The following is a 19986-nucleotide window of genomic DNA, read 5'->3' as shown; positions in this document are numbered from 1 at the left end:
ATTGTCTGAAATAGCTTCGTGGTTTTAGAGTCACTATTCTTCTATCAAGTTAAAAAAAATCTCTTACAAATAATGAAGATAATGTGGCATCAATACGGTAACAAGATTGTTTAAAGTTAGCTTAGCGAGGAGCTAAGTTCAATGTAAAGATGTTATTAATTTCTTATTCTTTTTTCCAATATATTTTAGACTGTGTTTGTTAAAAATCTATACCATGGATGGGCGGGTCCCACTCCTGTGAGATTTATGCTTTTATTACTATCTTAAATACCAGCACCATCTGTCTTAGAGACTTCTTTGTCTAAACGGACTTCAAAATGGCGATTTCTCTCCATGGGTGATTGATAGTGGATGTACTTAGCCGGTTTTACCTTCCTGCAGACCGCTCCTTAACAAAATAAACCCTTCTTCTTTGGAAACAGAGGGGAGCAAAAGCGCTGCTTATTTGTTTATTTATTATGGCACCCAGATCAAAGAAGCGCCTTGCTACAAATGTGTCTAAAGAATTTAAAGAATTTTTACTGGAACCACAGCCTTTGTCTCCTATGCCTTCTACTGGAGAACTTTTAACACAGGAATATCTCCTTAAAATGCTTAATGATTTTAAACAAGAAATTAAGGAATTTGTATTGGAACTGTATGATGATTTAAAGTCTAAAGTTAATCAAATGAAGGTGAATACGTTCGCAGCCGTGTCTGCCCTGTCAGATTATTCTGCTGAAATAGAGAACAAATTGGAAAGCTTGGAGAAGGCTAATTTTAATTTGACTACCAATACTCAAATTTTACAACAAAAAATTAGAGACACTGAAGAACAGCTCGTGATGATAAATTTTAATAGGAAGGCATTTGCAATAAGAGTCAGAGGATTCCGTGAAAAGGAGCAAGAGAATCTGAAACAGACCTTTGCTGAAGCCTTCACCCATGCGGTGGGAAGCCCGGGACTTAACTTTGATTGGCAGATTCGGAAAATCTATCGCCAGAACTCATTGATAGCGGAACAGCGACAGCTCCCGAGGGACATAATTATATATTTCTCTACAAAAGAATCTAGAAACGCGATTGTGCAAAAGTTTCATAATAACAGTCTCCGAGTTGATGACCAGGACCTGATTGTCTTCAAAGATATACCTTTCCAGATGTTGAAAGCAAGAAGGGACTACACCTTTTTAACTAAAGAGCTTAGGAGTCAACAGATTCGATACAGATGGGAGGCCCCTGCCGGCATCACGGTTACATTTGAGAATCAAAGATTTCGTCTTAATTCTGTTTCGGAGGCTCGAGATTTCTATTGTAGGACTTTGAAGGCGGGACTCCCTGACTCACTTGGAAGAGAGGAGAGACAAGCGGAAGGAGAAGGCAAGTGGCAGGCCACGTGGCTGCAAGATGGAGGGGGTAGCCTTTCCTCCCTCAGAGAAGCAGAAAAACGGAGATCGAGAATTTAGACATTTCAAAATATTCGCCAAAGTTGAGGACTGAATGGGGGTTTGAGACCTCTCCCCGGTAGAAAAAGCGGACTAATTCTTATTAGAAGGGAAAGTTGGGTGAAACTATTTTGAGCTAGATCTTAAATTAATGTCAGCATAAATTTGATAGTGGTAAACATCAGACAAGCAAGGGATGAGGATAAAATATATGTGGAATGATTTACGTTGTTTAAAGCTTATTAGAAGAGAAAGCCGGTTGGGATTATCTTAAGATAGGTGTAAAAAGAATGCGGAATGATTTATGTTGTTTAAACTTTGTTAGAAGGGACTACTTTAAAACAGAAGGTTAACTGACTCTTGCTGAAAGTATTATTTGAATATGTGGAATGATCCATGCTATTTAACTCATATTAGAAGGGAAAGTTGGTTGAAAGTACTTTGAGTTAGATTTTAAACCAATGTCAGCATAAATCTGATAGTGGTAAATATCAGACAAGTAAGGGATGAGGGTAAAATGTATGTCGAATGAACTATGTTATTTAAATCCTATTAGAAGAGAAAGTTGGTTGGAATTATTTTAAGATAGAAATTGATTTCTGTGTAAAGTAATACTTGATCTACGCTGCTTAAACCTCGCTAAGAAGGGGAAGCTTGGTTAGATTATTTTGAATTATTGTTTGAAAAGGAGGTTAAGAAAGATCATTTATGCTGTTTAAATTTTATTAGAAGGGAAAGTTTGATTAATCTTCTGTAAAGTAATATTTGAATATGTGGCATGAATCACGTTGCTTAAATTTTATCGGAAGGGATCATAAGGTTTAGGAAGAGGAACGGGAGAGTCTACAGAAGGTTGGGGTAAATAGCAAAGAAGTAAGAGACGAGAATAAAATATAGATAGAATGATTTATACTATTTAAGCATAGATAAAGATGGGGGGCTGAGATCAACACAAAGAGTGGTTTCTTTTTTTCTTTTTTTTTCTTTTCTCTTTTCTTTTCTTTCTTCTTTTTTTCTGTTTTTCTTTCTTTTGACATATTACCTTTATTTTTAATCCATATGTATACAAGATATTTTAGACAGAAGGTAGTGCCAGGTGTGGGCCCTGGGAAGTCGGGAGGATTAGGGATGGGGATTGGTGGGGGTGGGTGGGAGGGGTATTTACATAGTCTTAATAAGAACAGGAATGTATTTATATACAGTGGTTCTTTTTTTTTCTTTTATTTTTTTTTTCCTTGGTTTATTTTACTTTTATCAGATTAAACAACACTCGAATAAAGGCATACACCAAGGAGGGAGGTAGAGGGAAAGAAGAGGGAGGAGTAAGGAAGGAGTAAGGGGAATGTAAGGAGGGTGTGTGGGGAGTAAGGGGAGAAGGAAGGTTTGAGGGGAAAGGGAAGTAGGAGGGGAGTGTTAGAGGGAGAAAGGAAAGTTGGAGGGGGTAGAGGGGGTGTATGGAGGATGAAAGGGTTAGGTGGGGTGGTGAATGATGAGTTGTGTTTCCTTTTTATTTGTTCGTTTTATTTCCTTTTTTTTCTTTTCTTATAGCAAATACCCTGTATATAAGTGATTGCAAATGGAATGTGAAAAAATGAATAAAATATATTCTATAAAAAAAAAATCTATACCATGTAGGTTGTGGGGGGAGGGATTTATATTAGGTTTGATGAGATGTGTTAGATTTCAATGTAATTTGACCCCACATGTATACTGGTTTTTTTTCTTATATTTTCATTGCTATTATTACTACTATTTTTTTTATTTTTTTAAAAAAACTAGAATATGTTAAGCATATTGACATGTAGCAGAAATACACCAAGGAGAGGAGAGTGGGAAATAGAAGGGAGAAGAAATATGGGAAGAGAAGGATAGGAGAGAGGGTAAGGGGGGAAGATGAGAAGGATAAGGAGGAGTGGATTGTAGAGAGAGGAGTGGTAGAAAGGGAGAGGAAGTAGAGTAGAAAAGGATGATGGAGGGAAGATAGAAAGTTGGAGGGTGGTAGAAGAAAGAGGTGTATGGAGAGCAGAAGAGCTATAATGGGTTTCTATTTTTCTGGGCATTGTTGACAAGAGGAACTGATGTAATTATTATTTAATACCATATGATACGGGCTATGTATAGCATACATGTGAGTGTGTGTTATGAAAATGAAAATGGAAATAAAAATATTCATTAAAAAAAATGAAAAAAAAATACGGTAACAAGATATTTTCCTCAAAGGTAGAAGCATAAGTATGAAGCTATATTCCAAATCAGGGGTTCAAACTCATGTCACGGTGGCATCACATGACATATGGGGATTTTCCCCTACTTCACGCCCAGGCATGGGTGTGGCTAGCTCATGACACATCCGGCCTGTGGGCTGCGAGTTTGGCAGCCTATTCTAAATAATGCCTGCAGACAGACACCAAGGAAAGTTATCATGAATTAAGGAACTAATGATAAGAACTCATCATAGAGATCAATAACTGCAGAGATGTAACACAGTAAGTGGCGAGCCCAGCTTTGCTCTGTTTTCAAATGAATTAGTAAGAACTAGAAATAAATGGACTCACCAATTAACTGACCTTACGAGATCAGATCAGCCAAGAACTGTTGGATGTAGAGGTACCTGAAAATTGTCAAGCTGCAGCTGTCTCCATTCTCTAACTGTTATCTCAGTAGAAGGTCTATCCCATTATGACTCTATGGTGCCATATTATGCTGATTTTATTATGGCTTTATCTTAATTTAATATTTTCTCACACATATTATATTCTCTATATTCAGTCAGCCTGCCTGCCTGCCTGCCTGACATCCATCCATCCATCCATCCATCCATCCATCCATCCATCCATCCATCCATCCATCCATCCATCTATCATCTATCTATCTATCTATCTATCTATCTATCTATCTATCTATCTATCGACATGTTATTTGAACTTATACTTTTATATCCGTGATGGCATGACTTCTGTAGTTGCCATATGCCAAATTTAAAAAAAATATCTTAGTAGAAGTGTGCAATAGCTCCATTAAACTTTACCAAAAGTTCTCCCGGATCTGTTGCCACATCTGTAGCATTTTGCCAGAAAAATATGGACAACTCTGATGCTTCAACCTATTCTACTTATTGTAGGGAAAGAACATTGAACTAAATCAAAGGGCCAGACAGATGTACCATTCACTGCTTTTTCTCCCTTGTTCCAGACTTGAATAAAATGTTACACCTTTAAATTATCTGGTTTATTGTGTCATGTAAAAACTAGCCAGTACTGCTTAATATGTTGTTGAATGAGACAGATCTTTTCAGACTTTCTTGATTCTGGACACATTTATTAACAGAGATATTCACTATTCTTTGGAAACTTTTGCACTTAAGGCTGAACAATAGGAACATTATTTCATGACTCATAGATTATGGCTTTCTCTCTTGAAAGCAAGACAATGGGCGGGAATGTGGGATACTTCAGTATCAACAGGCAGGTCAGGAATTCTATTCAGTATATTGTACTTGTAAACATATGATGCAGGCAGCTCTGGCAGCTCTCAGCCACAAGAGAGCATTGCTGCTATTCCGATCTTTCTCATCTCACTATCCCTTCTGCTTGGGTATCATTTCTGTAAATCCCTTTCTGATCAAAAGGACAGGATCTTGGAAGACATCCATGCATCTTATTGGAACAGGATGCTACAGCACATTCTTGTCACTGTGGGTTGCTTCATTGTTCTGGGATGCCAAGAGCCTGATCCAATTTTTTCACACTTTTATGCAATACCATGTGAAGCATTGCCAACGTAACTTGTACTCCTCTTTTCTGAGCCAGGATTTCTGAACTCTCTCATCCACTTCCCTGATGTTAAGCAGGCTCACGCATGCACAAGTTAATGGAGCTCACTTAGTAGAACGTTAAACTTCAGGCTACACACTTTTGTGACAGCTCTATTCACCGTCATTTAGTATATGTAAAGTTTGCTTCCATTTCCACAGTGAAATTCTTTCTGAGAGCAAACAAATATTATACTGAAAATATTACAGCTAAATTGTGTATATAGCTCAGAATACAACCCATTAGATTATCAGAATTGCAATCCCCCCCCCCCGGTATTCATCCTGAAAAATTATAAGTTAACATCAATCATCTCTACTCTCTTCTTCTTTCAGCACTCACCCTTTAATTTCCCAATAACAAGATTTAGGGTGCATTTTCTATTAAGAGTACATTAGTGTTTCTGATGGACATATAATACAAATTTCTGTTCACATGATCTTATCCCAACATTTTTTTTCTTTAACAAAACTATTTTTCTGATCTCTGTATCTGAAAAACAATCTGGAGGAAGTAATTGAAAATATGCTGTTAGGCCTTACATCTTGTAGGATTATAGCCAGAGCACATTCAGCTCAGAGCATTCGACAAACAAAGCTATTAACTATCAGAGTTTCCATCCCAAAAATAAATAAACCTGCATACCCATGATAAAATACAATACAGCCCTCAGATGCTTAAAAGGGACTCTCTGGAATCACAGGGAGCAAAATGCTAGCAAACGAAACATATCGTTCTATCTGCTAGAGAAATTGATGGCACCTTCAAAATATACTTCCTCTGCATCAGTCACACTCCTTACACAAGTGGACAAAGGCACAGAGGGGCCTCTCATTTTAAAAAGCGACCACCCTTTCCTCACCAAACCTTTTTTTATGGATTGCCACGTTTTGAGAAAATATCTTCAATCTTGGAAAAAAATACACATAATCCTGGAAAATAGAAAATGGTGGGGTCCTGCCTCTGGGCCTGCAAAACCATCTGCCTAGATGAAGCTCTACTTTTCTCATCTGTTTTTCCACACAAAAGGAAAAAATCTGAGTGGAATTCTCAGTGGTCCCACTGTGGTCCCACTGAGGAAGATGGTCTTCAGCCGTCTTATCAGCAGCCTTCCTCTGAAACTACCATGCTATCGCCCCCAATCCTTGGTATTATAAACTCATCAGACTCTGAAAGAACTTATGGAATGTTAGTCATGGGTTATCAACCATCTGAGGCTCTTCCTGAAACCACTGGCTTAGGCTCTGCACAGAAGGAAGCTGACCCTGATAATAAGGAGTTAGATCCCAATCTTGGATAAATGCCTAAAATAAAAAAGGGTAAAAAAAGAAGAGCTGAGCTGTAGAAATCTGTGGAACTCCTAGAGAAGTAACGATATCAGCTGCAACCAACTCGTGCTCTGCTCCAGTCTATAAGCAAAGATTATTGAGTGTTACATTGTGTGAAAGCTTCTGTTTGATATACAGTCCTCTGCCTCTGTTTACCTACTGAGATGATTTATAGTTAAACTAATTAAAGCAGTTAGAATCAAAGAGCTAATTCACTCCAGACTTTAACATGACACTTTTGAATGGATTTTAGATAGGAGATACTAAATTGTAGAGATTTCGAAAGATGGGTTCTTTTGCGTCACATATTTTCGACAGATATATGGGAGAGATAGAGGCCATCCCAATGCATCAGAGTGGATGTGTCGATGTAGGGGAGAAGAAGGTCATAGAGAATGGCAGAATGATAGCAATAGCAATAGCAATAGCAGTTAGACTTATATACCGCTTCATAGGGCTTTCAGCCCTCTCTAAGCGGTTTACAGAGAGTCAGCATATTGCCCCCAACAATCTGGGTCCTCATTTTACCCACCTCGGAAGGATGGAAGGCTGAGTCAACCCTGAGCCGGTGGGATTTGAACCGCTGAACTGCTGATCTAGCAGTAGCTTGCAGCGCTGCATTTAACCACTGCGCCACCTTGGCTCCTGATCCAGGAATTGTCAGAGGTCTTCTCCAATTCTGCCAACAGATTTCTCCAATTGGATCTACAGGCTTCATAGATGGTCAGAGCTCTTCCTTTATGCTGGGTTCATTCAATAGACTGTGCTGGCCAGAGAAAAGTAGAAGCATATTTGAAATAAAGCATTTTAAAGAAGCCTACAAAGCCACTGTACAGTAGCATATTAAGTATAATGATGGTGAATAACTTAAAATTCCAGTGCAGTGATCAGCAGCGTTTCCTCTAAGCTGCGCGCGTGAGCGGCCGCGCAGGTAACAAAGGAACACCGCGCAGAAGTTTCAAAGTGCAGCGCAGTGTTTTTTAATGTCTTTAAATGTACTGAAAATATCCCCCTTCCCCGCTTTCTGAACTCTGATTTCTGATTGGTGAAATCAAGGAAAACTCTGCCCGGAGACCGATGACGCTGCAGAAGGGAGAATTCCCATTGGTCCCCCACGTGTCCACTCAATTCCCTACCCAACTGCGCATGCGACACACACACACACACACACACACACACACACACACGGGCTTCCTCTCCCCAAAGACTTTCCTGAAGCCTGAGGGGGGGGCAGAAACGGCCTCCCCGCCCTCCTAGATGCCCTCTGGAAGTCAGAGACAGATCATTTCCGAAGTTGTAGTTGGCCCTTTGTGGGCGTTTCTTGCCCTCTGCAGCGGGCAAGACTTCCCTGAAGCCACGTCCGGCTTCTCCGGGAGGCGGTTGGTGCTTCCGGAGACGGTGGTGGTGAGCCTCGGGGCTCCCGGGCGGCCGATGTGCGCAGGGCGCTGGGCTGGTTCCAGCTGCAGAATGTCAGAAATCTCCCCGTTCTGCCAGGCGGCTGCCAAAGGGAAGGGAGGGTTAGGGCGCTTCTCCCAACAGCCCAGGGCCGGCTCCTCTGCCTTCCTCGGTGATTGGGAGAGCGCTGCTCCCCTTTCAGTCTCCCTGGGGGCCGCCAGGGTTGCTGCGGCTGGAGACGAGCGCTGCTGGGGAGAAGTCAGCGTGGGGAGGGGGGAGGAGATGGTAATGAAACATCCAGGTTCACAGAGCACCAAGGAGCCCCCAGATCCGAATCCAGCATCTCCAGCCCCAGGTGGGGTCTCGGTCCGGGTGGCGCCAAGCTCTGCTTCTTCCCCTCTTCCTCCCTTCTCCAGAGCCACTGCAGTGCCAGCGGAGATCCGGGCGAGTACAACCTGCGTTCTCGCACAGTGTTGTGTGGCACATGTGGGCAGCCGGCAGAGAAGTCATCCGGGGGCACGAATGTGGGCACCAGCACCATGTCCACCGGCTCCTCCTCCTCCAGCTTGACCATCACGCGCAGCTACCGCAGTGGAGGCACCAACCTCGGGGAGAGCCTCCTGCCCCGCACCTACATCCTGGGCAGCTCCACCCCACGCCAGCAGGTCAGTCTGGGGGCGCCCCAGCTGGCATGTGTGATCCTGGGCCAGAGGAGGAGGGGGGCTTTGTGGTGGGAGGCCTCCGATTCTGAGTGCTCCCCTTACGGGGAAGCTCCTGAGACCGATCACTGTGCACTGTCAGTCCTTCCAGGGCGGCAGAGAGATGGCTGTGGGCACCTTCTGTGCCACACGGGGCTCCTCAGCCAGGGCATGTGGGGAAGGCCGGGATGGTCCCCACTGAACAGCAGGCGTGGTGTGGGCTGAAAACCCTGACAGGCTGCATTCTCACACGAGAACAGTCAGCTCCAGTTGGCTTTGTGCCCAGAATTAGCGTCTGAGTTGTCTGGCATGGAATTCGGTCTCCGGCTTGAACAGGGGTTGGACTAGAAGACCTCTGAGCTCCCTTCCAGACCGAGTCCCCAAACCATGTGAACACAAGGAGGCACCCGTGTGCTCCCAACCCCCCCTCAATGCAATGTGTGCGTGGCCGCCGCGCATATGTAGCCCCACGCATGCATGCACACATCTCCTGCACATGACATGTGCCCCCCGCATGTGCCCCCCTTTACATGTGCCCTGTTCCCCCTGCTCCCCCACCACTGCGCATTCACGGCAGAACCCAAAGACCCGCTGGCCTGCTGGAAGCGCATGCACAAGTGTGGCAGAGCTGAGCTGGGGCTTGGCCACAAGAGGGCGCCGCATGCCACATGTTAGCCTTCAGGGGCTGCAGGAGGACAGCCGTGTGTGTGCATGTGTGTGCATGGAGTGGGCGGAGCCAGTCTGGGCAGCCAGCCCACTGCCCACAGACCCTCACCCGCCCCTCCACCAAACAAACGGAAGTGGCCTTGGCTGGGGCTGCCCAGTGGCTTCACTGGGTGTGGGGGGGCTGTCAAAGACCCCCCTGAGGTGGGGGAACTTTTTATGCAGAAAACTTTGCCCTTTGGAAAATGGTCTTGGCGATTGTCTCCCCGGAGGTTTGGTCACACAGAGGCAGCCTTAGCTGGGGAAGGGCCTGTTCTTCCCCTGGGGCAGGCAGGTCCACGTGTGCCTCCCCATAAGCCTTTTGGACTGGCAGCCATGCCTGCCTCTCCCACAACTCGCTTGCTGGCATTTTGAGGGAGGCCCGGTTCTGGATCGGCCCTGAACCTAGAATGAGGGAGAAATGTCCTGATTGTGAGAACAATTCCTCCGTGCTTCGTCCCTGGAGGCTCTTAAGTAGCGATCGGAGGGCCATTTGTGTGGAACGGAAGAGGGTCTCTTGCTTGGGGAGGGGGCTGGGCTAGATGACCTCTGAGGTCCCTTCTGACTCTATGTCAGTCTTCTCTCTCTCTCTCTCTCTCTCTCTCTCTCCTCTCTTAGGGTCCTTCAAACTGCAGCATCATGTAATCGTCTGACGTTCCCAACATGCACGCAAATCTGCTTTATGGAGCTCTCTGTCCTTTACGTGCTCAGAAAAAGAGGAAACCATTTTTAAAAGAAGTTATTTTCTATGCAAGAATTTATACTTTATTGCATATCTATATCTATATATCTCTATATAAATATGCTAAAGGTTTTTTAAGGGTGTGGGGGAGGTCTTTTTTTCTATCTCAAAGGTTTAAAAGGAGCCCTGCGCCAAAGAGGTTAATCTATTACTGCCAAAAAGGAAAGAAGTCCTAGAATTGTCATATGTTTCTTCTAGTAAGGGGGAGCCTGCAAAAGGACAGGATCCGTCTGTGTGTGCTTGAATACCAAAGTTTTCTTTGAAAAACGAATCAAAAATCACAAAGTTTTTCTCCTTCTTCTGGGCCACCGTTTGTCAACTTCATCAACTTTAAGAGGGGGGGACTTCAACTCCCAAGAATTCCCCAGCCAGTCCCCCCTCTCCATCTTAAAGTTGGTGGGGTTGTGAAACTCTCTTCCAGGGAAATCTCTTTAAATTTGTTGCACTTAATCTTCTCCCTGTGGGGGGGGGGTGTTGACCACTAACTAACCATGGTTAACTTCTGCCTTGCTTCCCAGCAATTCGTGCACTTGAGCAAAAGAGTCCAACTCTTTTGAAGAATCTACAAGCCAAGAGTTGACCTTCGTTTACATTTTGAAAATGGGAGGGAGACCTTCAGACGGAACCCGTTTTGGGTTGCAATGATACTTGAGGGATGCCCCCTGTTGAACCCAGGGTCCTCAGCCCTGGCAGGTTTAAGGCGGAGGAACTTCAACTCCCAGAATTCCCCAGCCAGTATGGGGGACTCCTGGGAGTCGAGTTTTAAAATTGCCACGTTTCAGAAACGTGAATTTAACCTCGTGTCTTCAGTCCCCTCCGGCCCAAATCAGGTTGTTTAATACCTGCATTAAAACACTTTAGAAGGTGGACATTCAGGGATTCTCCAATTAAAATCCAAATTGCCCTGACTTTAGAACTTCTAGAATGTCTGCTCTACATAGTCTCCATTGACTCCATTTGGACAGAACCAGTGGAGATGCCGAGGGAGGGTCTTGCTCAGATTTCCTGGAATAAGTTCCAGCTTGTCACCCCTGAGGAAGTGGACAAGGCCGTGGGAGCGATGAGTGCCTCCACCTGTTTGCTGGACCCGTGTCCCTCCTGGCTGGTCTCGACCAGCAGGGAGGTAACACGAGGCTGGCTCCAGAGGATCACGAACACGTCTCTGCAGGAGGGATCTTTCCCGCAGCCCCTGAAGGAGGCGTTGGTAAGACCCCTCCTCAAGAAGCCTTCTCTGGACCCAGCTATTCTTAAAATCGTCCAGTCTCCAACCTCCTTTTTCTAGGGAAGGTTGTTGAGAAGGTGGTGGCTCTTCAACTCCGACGGACCTTGGATGAAGCAGATTACCTAGACCCATTTCAGTCTGGTTTCAGGCCTGGATACTGCACTGAAACCGCCTTGGTCTCACTGACCGATGATCTCTGGCGGGCCAAGGATAGAGGACATTCCTCTATCCTGGTGCTCCTTGACCTCTCAGCGGCCTTCGATACCATCGACCGTGGTATCCTTCTGCGACAGCTGGAGGAGATGGGAGTGGGAGGCACCTTTCTACGGTGGTTCTCCTCTTACCTCTCGGACAGATCGGTGTTGGTTGGGGGGGCAGAGGCTGACCCCTAGGCCCCTTAATTATGGGGTGCCGCAGGGGTCGGTCTTGTCCCCCCTCCTATTTAATATCTACATGAAGCCACTGGGTGAGATCATTCGTCGGCACGGGATTAAATACCACCAGTACACGGACGACACACAGTTGTATCTTTCCGCCCCGTGCTAACTCAACGTAGCGGTGGAAGTGATGTTCCAGTGCCTGGAAGCTGTCAGGGTCTGGATGGGAGTGAACAAACTCGCACTCAATCCTGACAAGACTGAGTGGCTGTGGATGTTGCCCCCTAACTTTGGACAGCCCAGGTAGTCGGTCCCTAAGCCAAGGGGGAGAAAATTTGCTCCCCTCAGAGAGGGTCCGCAACTTAGGGGTCCTCCTGGATCCACAGCTGACACTAGAACATCACCTGTCGGCTGTGACCAGGGGGGCCTTCGCCCAGGTTCACCTGGTGCACCAGTTGCAGCCCTATATGGATCAGGAGGCACTTCAAACGGTCACTCACGCCCTCGTCACCTCACGACGTGACTACTGTAATGCGCTCTGCATGGGGCTGCTCCTGAAAAGTGTTCGGAGACTACAATTAGTCCAGAATGCAGCCGCGCGAGCGATACTGGGAGTACCAAGATTCACCCACACTACACCTATCCTCCGTGAGCTGCACTGGCTCCCTATCGGTCTCCGAGCATGATTCAAGGTGCTGATTATTACTTTTAAAGCCCTACATGGCCGAGGACCTGGATATCTGCGAGACCTTCTTCTGCCGCATACCTCCCAATGGCCGATAAGATCGCACAGGGTGGGCCTTCTCCGAGTGCCATCGACTGGACAATGCCGGCTTGCGGCTCCCTGGGGGAGGGTCTTCTCTGTAGCCGCCCCGACCCTCTGGAATGAACTACCCCCAGAGATCCGGACCCTCCCCACTCTCATGGCCTTCCGAAAGGCTATCAAAACCTGGCTATTCCGGCAGGCCTGGGGCTGTTGACCTCTTGCCCAAGGTCCAGCCCTGATTAGACTGGGTGCATGATGTGGTTTTTTAATTTGTTTTCCTCCGGGTTTTTTTAACTCTTCACTTTTTAAAATTTATTTTCTGTAAGCCACCCAGAGTCCTTCGGGATTGGGCGGCCTATAAATTTATTAAATCAAATCAAATCAATTGTCCTCTGTTCAAAAATCTCAGGTGTTTCAGGAATCCCCTCCCTCTGGTTCCATTGAGGATGACGTCCTACTTCTTAAATGAAGTTTGATTTCACTCCCCCTGCAGAAAAGCTGGTCCGTTGTCCAAATCCATCCACCTGATGGGAAATTAAGCGGACAGCCCCTCTTCTGCTTCAAGGAATAATGTTGAGTAGAGACGTTTCCCTTTGGAAGAAGAGAAGCTGCCTTAGAGGCTTTGCTTCTGCAGCCATGCTGACCTCTCCGCCCGGCCCCCCTTGCCCAGCCCTACGCATGGCACACGGTGCCTGAGCCTGTCTAGAGTGCCTTGCCAAGGGGTGGGGTGTAGAAGTGGGCTCCCTGCGTCTGTCAGGGGAACGCCTGGGCTTCAGGCCGCCTGTCTTCTCCTGGGCTTGGAGCAGAGATCTGCAGCCTCGTGTGGTGCCTGGAGGTCTGGTTAAGTTTGGGAAACGTAGTTCTTGTATGCGGTTTGGGACTGGAAGCCTTACCTTAAACCAGTGGTTCCCAAACTTGGCAACTTTAAGATTTGTGGACTTCAACCCCCAGAATTCTCCAGCCAGCAGTGCTTAAAGTTTGGGAACCACTGCCTTAAACCTTTGCTGGCTGGGGAATTCTGAAAGTTGGCCAGATGGAGAAACACTGGTTTAACGTAATGTTTTTCAACCTGATGCTCCTCAGCCTTTGATGGGTAGCTGGCTTCCTGACCCATGGATCTCTTCCTTGGACACCTCCCACCCCAGAGGATCCATGGATGGGATCCCTGCCCCCTGAGTCCTTTTGGATGGCTCTTCTGGGCCCTTCTCCCCCTTTGAGAATTTGCTGGGAAACGGTGGACCCTCCTATGGGGAAGGACTTCTCACCAAGGATGATGGTTCCCCCGACTCTGCACGGCTTCCCAGGGAGGAGGAAGAGCTGCAGAGTTCCTCTAGTCTAGAGGCACCCCTGGACTTCCTCTGCCCCCCTTCACCTACGTCCCATATGCCTGGAGGGAGCCAATCCTGAGCCTCACCCCCTAACCTGTCCTGCCCAGTTGGCCCAGAGGAGATGGTTCTTTGCCTCTCTGCTTCCAGCTGGGATTGCAGTAGGAACCAGTTCTGGTCCCTCTGACTTCTGCATCCCTCGGGGGTCCCCCCAGCCCCCCTTTTCTCCTGCCCTTGATCTCGTTTGCACTTGGAGAGAGGAGTCTATGTTTACTTTCCCCCTGGAAACGCCAGTTCCCAATATCTCTTTGAAGGTCCAGTCCTCAGGAATAAGCTAATGGCCCCTAATCTAGAAGTTCCATTACAGCCCCTGACTGGCATGTTCCTAGCAGGAACCTTACAAGTCTGGGCTAATGGAAGGAACCTCCGAGTCCATGCCTTCTCCATGAACATCGGCGTATGTGGGAGAAATGCCTATCTGTGCTTGCCCACTAATTGGACTGTTCTAGCCGCCTGCAAAGGACTTCCCCACGTTTGCTTTACAGAAAACTCTGCGCGGCAGATAGAATCTGCTGCGCGGGCTTTTCTTGCGATGTGCGTGGCTGCGCAGGCGCGCACCTTAGAGGGAACAGTGACTTAAACTTATATACCATAGTGCTTTTACAGCCGTCTCTAAGTGGTTTACAGAGTCAGCATATTGCCCCCAACAATCTGGGTCCTCATTTTACCAACCTCGGGAGAATGGAAGGCTGAGTCAACCCTGAGCCGGTGAGATTTGAACTGCCAAACTGCAGCTAGCAGTCAGCTGAAGTAGCCTGCAGTACTGCACTCTAACAACTGTGCCACCTCAGGTCACTATTTCACATGATCTTGATTCTATCCTTCTGTTGATGCAGCCTAGGATTGAAATGGCTTTTTTTGGCAGCTGCCACTCACTGCTGGCTCATATTTAAGGGATTGTCCACAAGGACTCCAAGATCCCTCTCACAGTTACTGCTATTGAGCCAGGTTTCACCTAATCTGTAAGTGTACATTTGGTTTTTCTAAGTATAAAACCTTACATTTCTGCATTTTGAATTACCTTTTGTTAGATAGGCCCAGGGTTCAAGTCTATCTAGATCCATCTGGATGTTGAGCCTATCTTCTTTTCCTGCCACCCTATTGTTGTCTGCAAATTTGATGAGTTCCCAATCTATTCCTCATCCAAATCATTGATGAAGATGTTTGAATTTTGAATTTGAATTTGAATTTGAATTTTATTAACATTTATAGGCTGCCCTTTTCCCTGAGGGGACTCAGGGCGGCTCACATAAAATCAGGAGGGGGAATACAAACAATGACATAGACACATATAAGTAAAATAATGAGCAACATTCATTCATCATTCGGGAGGGGCGGCTATCTTTGTCCCCAGGCCTGACAGGCTAGCCAGGTCTTAAGGGCTATGCGGAAGACCTGGACGGTGGTGAGAGTACGAATCTCCACGGGGAGCTCGTTCCAAAGGGTCGGAGCAACTACTGAAAAGGCCCTCCTCCTTGTAGTTGCCAGCCGGCACTGGCTGGCCGATGGAATTCGGAGGAGGCCCAATCTATGAGATCTAATTGGTCGCAGGGAGGTAATTGGCAGAAGGCGGTCTCTCAAGTACGCAGATCCACTACCATGCAGGGCTTTATGGGTGACTAGTAGCACCTTGAAGTGCACCCGGAGATCGACAGGTAGCCAGCGCAGCTCGCGGAGGATAGGTGTTATGTGGGTGAACCGAGGTGCACCCACAATCACTCGCGCGGCCGCGTTCTGGACTAGCTGAAGTCGCCGGATGCTCTTCAAGGGCAGCCCCATGTAGAGCACATTGCAGTATTCCAGCCTAGAGGTCACAAGGGCCCGAGTGACTGTTGTGAGAGCCTCCCGATTCAGGTAGGGTCACAACTGGCGCACCAGGCGAACCTGGGCAAATGCCCCCCTGGTCACAGCCGTCAGGTGGTGGTCAAAAGATAGCTGTGGATCCAGGAGGACTCCCAAGTTGCGAACCCTCTCTGAGGGGTGTAAAATTTGACCCCCCAGCCTGAGTGATGGAATATTGGTCGAATCTTTGGGAGGGAAGCACAACAGCCACTCGGTCTCTTCCGGGTTGAGTACAAGCTTGTTAGCCCTCATCCAGTCCATGACGGCCTCAAGGCCTCGGTTCATCACTTCTGCCCTTCATTGAGTTGGCACGGGGCAGACAGATACAACTGGGTATCGTCCGCATATTGGTGGTATCTTATCCCGTGCCTGCGGATGATCTCTCCCAGCGGTTTCATGTAGATGTTGAATAGTAGGGGGGATAAGACCGAACCCTGAGGCACCCCATATGTTAGGGGCCTAGGGGTCGATCTCTGCCCCCCCACTAACACCGACTGCGACCTGTCCGAGAGATAGGAGGAGAACCACCGCAACATGGTGCCTCCCACTCCCACCTCCCGCAGTCGTCGCAGAAGGATACCATGGTCGATGGGATCGAAAGCCGCTGAGAGGTCAAGGAGAACCAGGATGGAGGGATGTCCTCCATCTCTGGCTCTCCAAAGATCATCGGTCAATGCGACCAAAGCGGTTTCTGTGCTGTAACTGGGTCTGAAGCCTGACTGGAAGGGGTCGAGATAGTTTGCTTCCTCCAAGGACCGCTGGAGCTGGAAGGCCACCACCTTCTCAACAACCTTCCCAAGAAAGGGAAGGTTGGAGACTGGGCGATAGTTATTAAGAACAGCTGGATCCAGAGATGGCTTCTTTAGGAGGGGTCTCACCACCGCCACTTTTAATGCGGCGGGGAAGTTCCCCTCCCGAAGAGAGGTGGTAACAACCGCCTGGATCCAGCCTCGTGTCACCTCACTGCTGTTAGTAACCAGCCATGAGGGACACGGATCCAGTACACAGGTGGAGGCACTTACAGCCCTCATGGCCTTGTCCACATCCCCAGGGGCAACATCCTGAAACTCAACCCAGAGATGGTCTACTTGATCCTCTTGTGCCTCGGCTGGAACTGCAGAGATGGAGTCCAAGTCCGACCGAAACCGAGCAATTTTGTCCGCTAAGAATTGGGCATAATCCTCAGCTCTGCCCTGCAAGGGTTCCCCCGCTTCCCTCTTATTTAATAGGGAGCGGGTTATCCTAAACAGGGCGGCTGGGCGAGACTCAGCGGACGCAACCAAGGTGGCTATATGAGATCTTTTCGCTGCCCTAAGTGCCCTGGTGTATTCCTTGGTACTGGTGGTTACCATTGCTCGGTTCGATTCGGACTTATCGGACCTCCATCGGTGCTCTAGGCATCTCCTCCGGCGCTTCATCTCCCGGAGTTCCTCGGTGAACCAAGGAGGTCTCCGGGATCCGCCGCCTCGGAGGGGCCGTAGTGGCGCAATCCGGTCGAGGGCCTCCGATGCTGCCGAGTGCCAAGCAGCAACCAGAGTCTCTACCGGACTGTGGGCAAAAGTATCAGGAATGACCCCAAGCTCCATCTGGAACCTTAACGGCTCCATAAGTCGCCCGGGGCGGAACCACCTGGTCGGTTCCTCCTCCCTACAGTGGGGGTTTGGTCTCCGTAAGTCGAGCCTCAGCAGGCAGTGGTCTGACCACGACAGGGGTATGATGTCATTACCCCTCAGACCAAGATCACAAATCCACTGCTCCGAGAGGAATACGAGGTCGAGCATGTGACCCGCTGAATGGGTTGGGCCCCGGATTACTTGGGTCAAGCCCATGGTTGTCATGGAAGCCATGAACTCCTGCGCCCCATCAGAGTTTTCACCGAGCGACGGCAAGTTAAAGTCCCCCAGGACCATCAACCTAGGGAACTCAATTGCCAGCTCGGCTACCGACTCGAGGAGCGAGGGGAGGGCTGCTGCAACGCTGTTGGGAGGCAGGTACATTAACAGCAGACCCACTTGACCCTTGAGGTCCAACTTTATCAGCAGAGACTCACACCCGACAAGCTCCGGAGCAGGGACCCTACGAGGAACTAACGACTCCCAGATAACAATGGCCACACCCCCACCCCTTCTCTGGGCTCTTGGCTGGTGCAGCACCTGAAAACCTTCTGGGCACAGCTCTACAAGGGGGACTCCTCCCTCTGGGCCCAGCCAGGTTTCAGTAATACATGCCAGGTCTGCCCTCTCGTCTAAAATTAAGTCCCGGACGAGAGGAGCTTTATGTACCACAGACCTGGCATTTAGCGACAGCAGCCTGAGTCCAGGGTCCTGACTACTTGCGCCATCTGGTCTCGGAGTGGGACTCCTAGGGCCGGAAGGAGGGATCTCTGTAATGTAGCGAACCCTCCTTCCCCGGTAATGGCCTGCCCTAAAGTCCCCGCCATATCTGCCCCTCCCTGTTACGACCGTAATACTCCGACCCTCTCCCGTGTCTCTGGTCCCCTCAACCACCCCCATGGCCCCCACATCTCCCGGCAGGTCCTCCGAATCATACATACCCATGCACTCCCCCAAACAATAGCAGTAGACTTATATACCGCTTCATAGGCCTTTCAGGCCTCTCTAAGCGGTTTACAGAGAGTCAGCATATTGCCCCCAACAATCTGGGTCCTCATTTTACCCACCTCGGAAGGATGGAAGGCTGAGTCAACCCTGAGCCGGTGAGATTTGAACCGCTGACCTGCTGATCTAGCAGTAGCCTGCAGTGCTGCATTTAACCACTGTGCCACCTTGGCTCTCAAACAGTCCCCACGTGAAAATTAAAACAGAAAATTACAACAATATAATAATAAAAGTTGTTGAAGAGTACTGGGACTAAAATGGAATCTTGGGGTCCCCCACTGGTTGTTTCCCTCCATGTAGATGTAGTTCCATTGAGGACCACGGGCTGAGTCCATCTGGGGGTGATGATGTCTATCCCACATATCTTTAGCTTATGGAGACCAAGGTTGTAGTTAATTCGTCAAAGCCTTTCTGAAATCCAAGTATACTACATGCACTGAATTTCTCTTGTCCACTAATTTAGTACTTTTTGTCAAAGAATGAAATAACATTTATTTATTATCTGTCCTTCTACTATCCTTCATTACTCCTAGTAAGTCATTCATATCCAGACGGAATAACAAGGGTGCACCTTTCCCTTCCTCCTTGGTAAGTATCGATCCTTCTTCTCATGGCTCCATTGAGCCCAAACCTCCCTCTCAAACAAGGGCTTGGATCAGGGCCAACAGGCTGAGCTCCATTTTAAAGGCAATCAATTTCCTACTAAATGTTTCTCAGTTTATTGAGTCAAATGCCACACTAACATCTAGAAAGTCTGCAAACCTTGCTTTGCCTCACGGATATAAATTAAATATTTCAAGACAAATTTGTTGCTATTAGTGTCATTTTTATTCCTTTTAGAATTTTGGCCTGCCACACTTTCTCTTATTTCATTATGCTGTTTCAATAGTATAGTTGATGGGAGGGGGGAATAGACAGGAGTGAGATTGTGGAATGTATTGTTTTCATTCTTACTAGAAGCCAAGGTCATCTTTTGTCTCCGCACAAGTACACCTGACCGGAAGAAGCTGGGTGTAGATGCCAGCATGGAAGAAGAAAATTGGACCATGTGATGGATTGTGGGTGTGGGGACAAGATCATGAACTTTTAACTGGGTGGAATTGTGATGTCATTTACAGTATTGGGATCCATAGCATGATGCCAACATGTCTGTCTTATTAAATTGGAACTTTAAGGATAGTTTTGCCTTGGTCTCTGATTTAATTCTGCATGATATTTGGAACGCTGACAATTAGATTAACATGCATTATTTCTTATAAAATCTATATAGCTTTTCACTGTACCTAAAACCTTCTGGTTCTTCTGCAAGGAATGTATTTTTCTCAAGTTTAACTAAAAGGATCATGGCATAAATTTTAGCCACAATATCTGCTAGTCTATAATTATAGACATGGTCTATAATTGCTAGAGTCCTTTTTATTCCACTTTTTATATAGATAAAATGCTACTATTGCCAATTTCAATCGATATGGTAAGCATTATTTATATGTGGAAATGGATGCCAATAGAGGTCTCAAAAACCAGGGATATTTTTTGATCAGTTAAATAGTTGGTAGAATGTCTTCTGCAGGGACTTTATTGCTTGCATTTCAGGCCTTTTATGATTAATATCAATGTGACTATAATGGGATAAAGTACTGACATTTTTGCTACTATGGAGAAAAGCAGCGCTTGA

The sequence above is a fragment of the Thamnophis sirtalis genome, unplaced genomic scaffold (assembly GCF_051295495.1).
Source record: "Thamnophis sirtalis isolate CommonGarterSnake01/CBP01778 unplaced genomic scaffold, rThaSir2_p1.2 scaffold_19, whole genome shotgun sequence".
Classification (NCBI taxonomy): domain Eukaryota; kingdom Metazoa; phylum Chordata; class Lepidosauria; order Squamata; family Natricidae; genus Thamnophis; species Thamnophis sirtalis.
The sequence above is the reverse complement of the archived record's forward strand: the minus strand, read 5'-3'. Positions refer to the sequence as shown.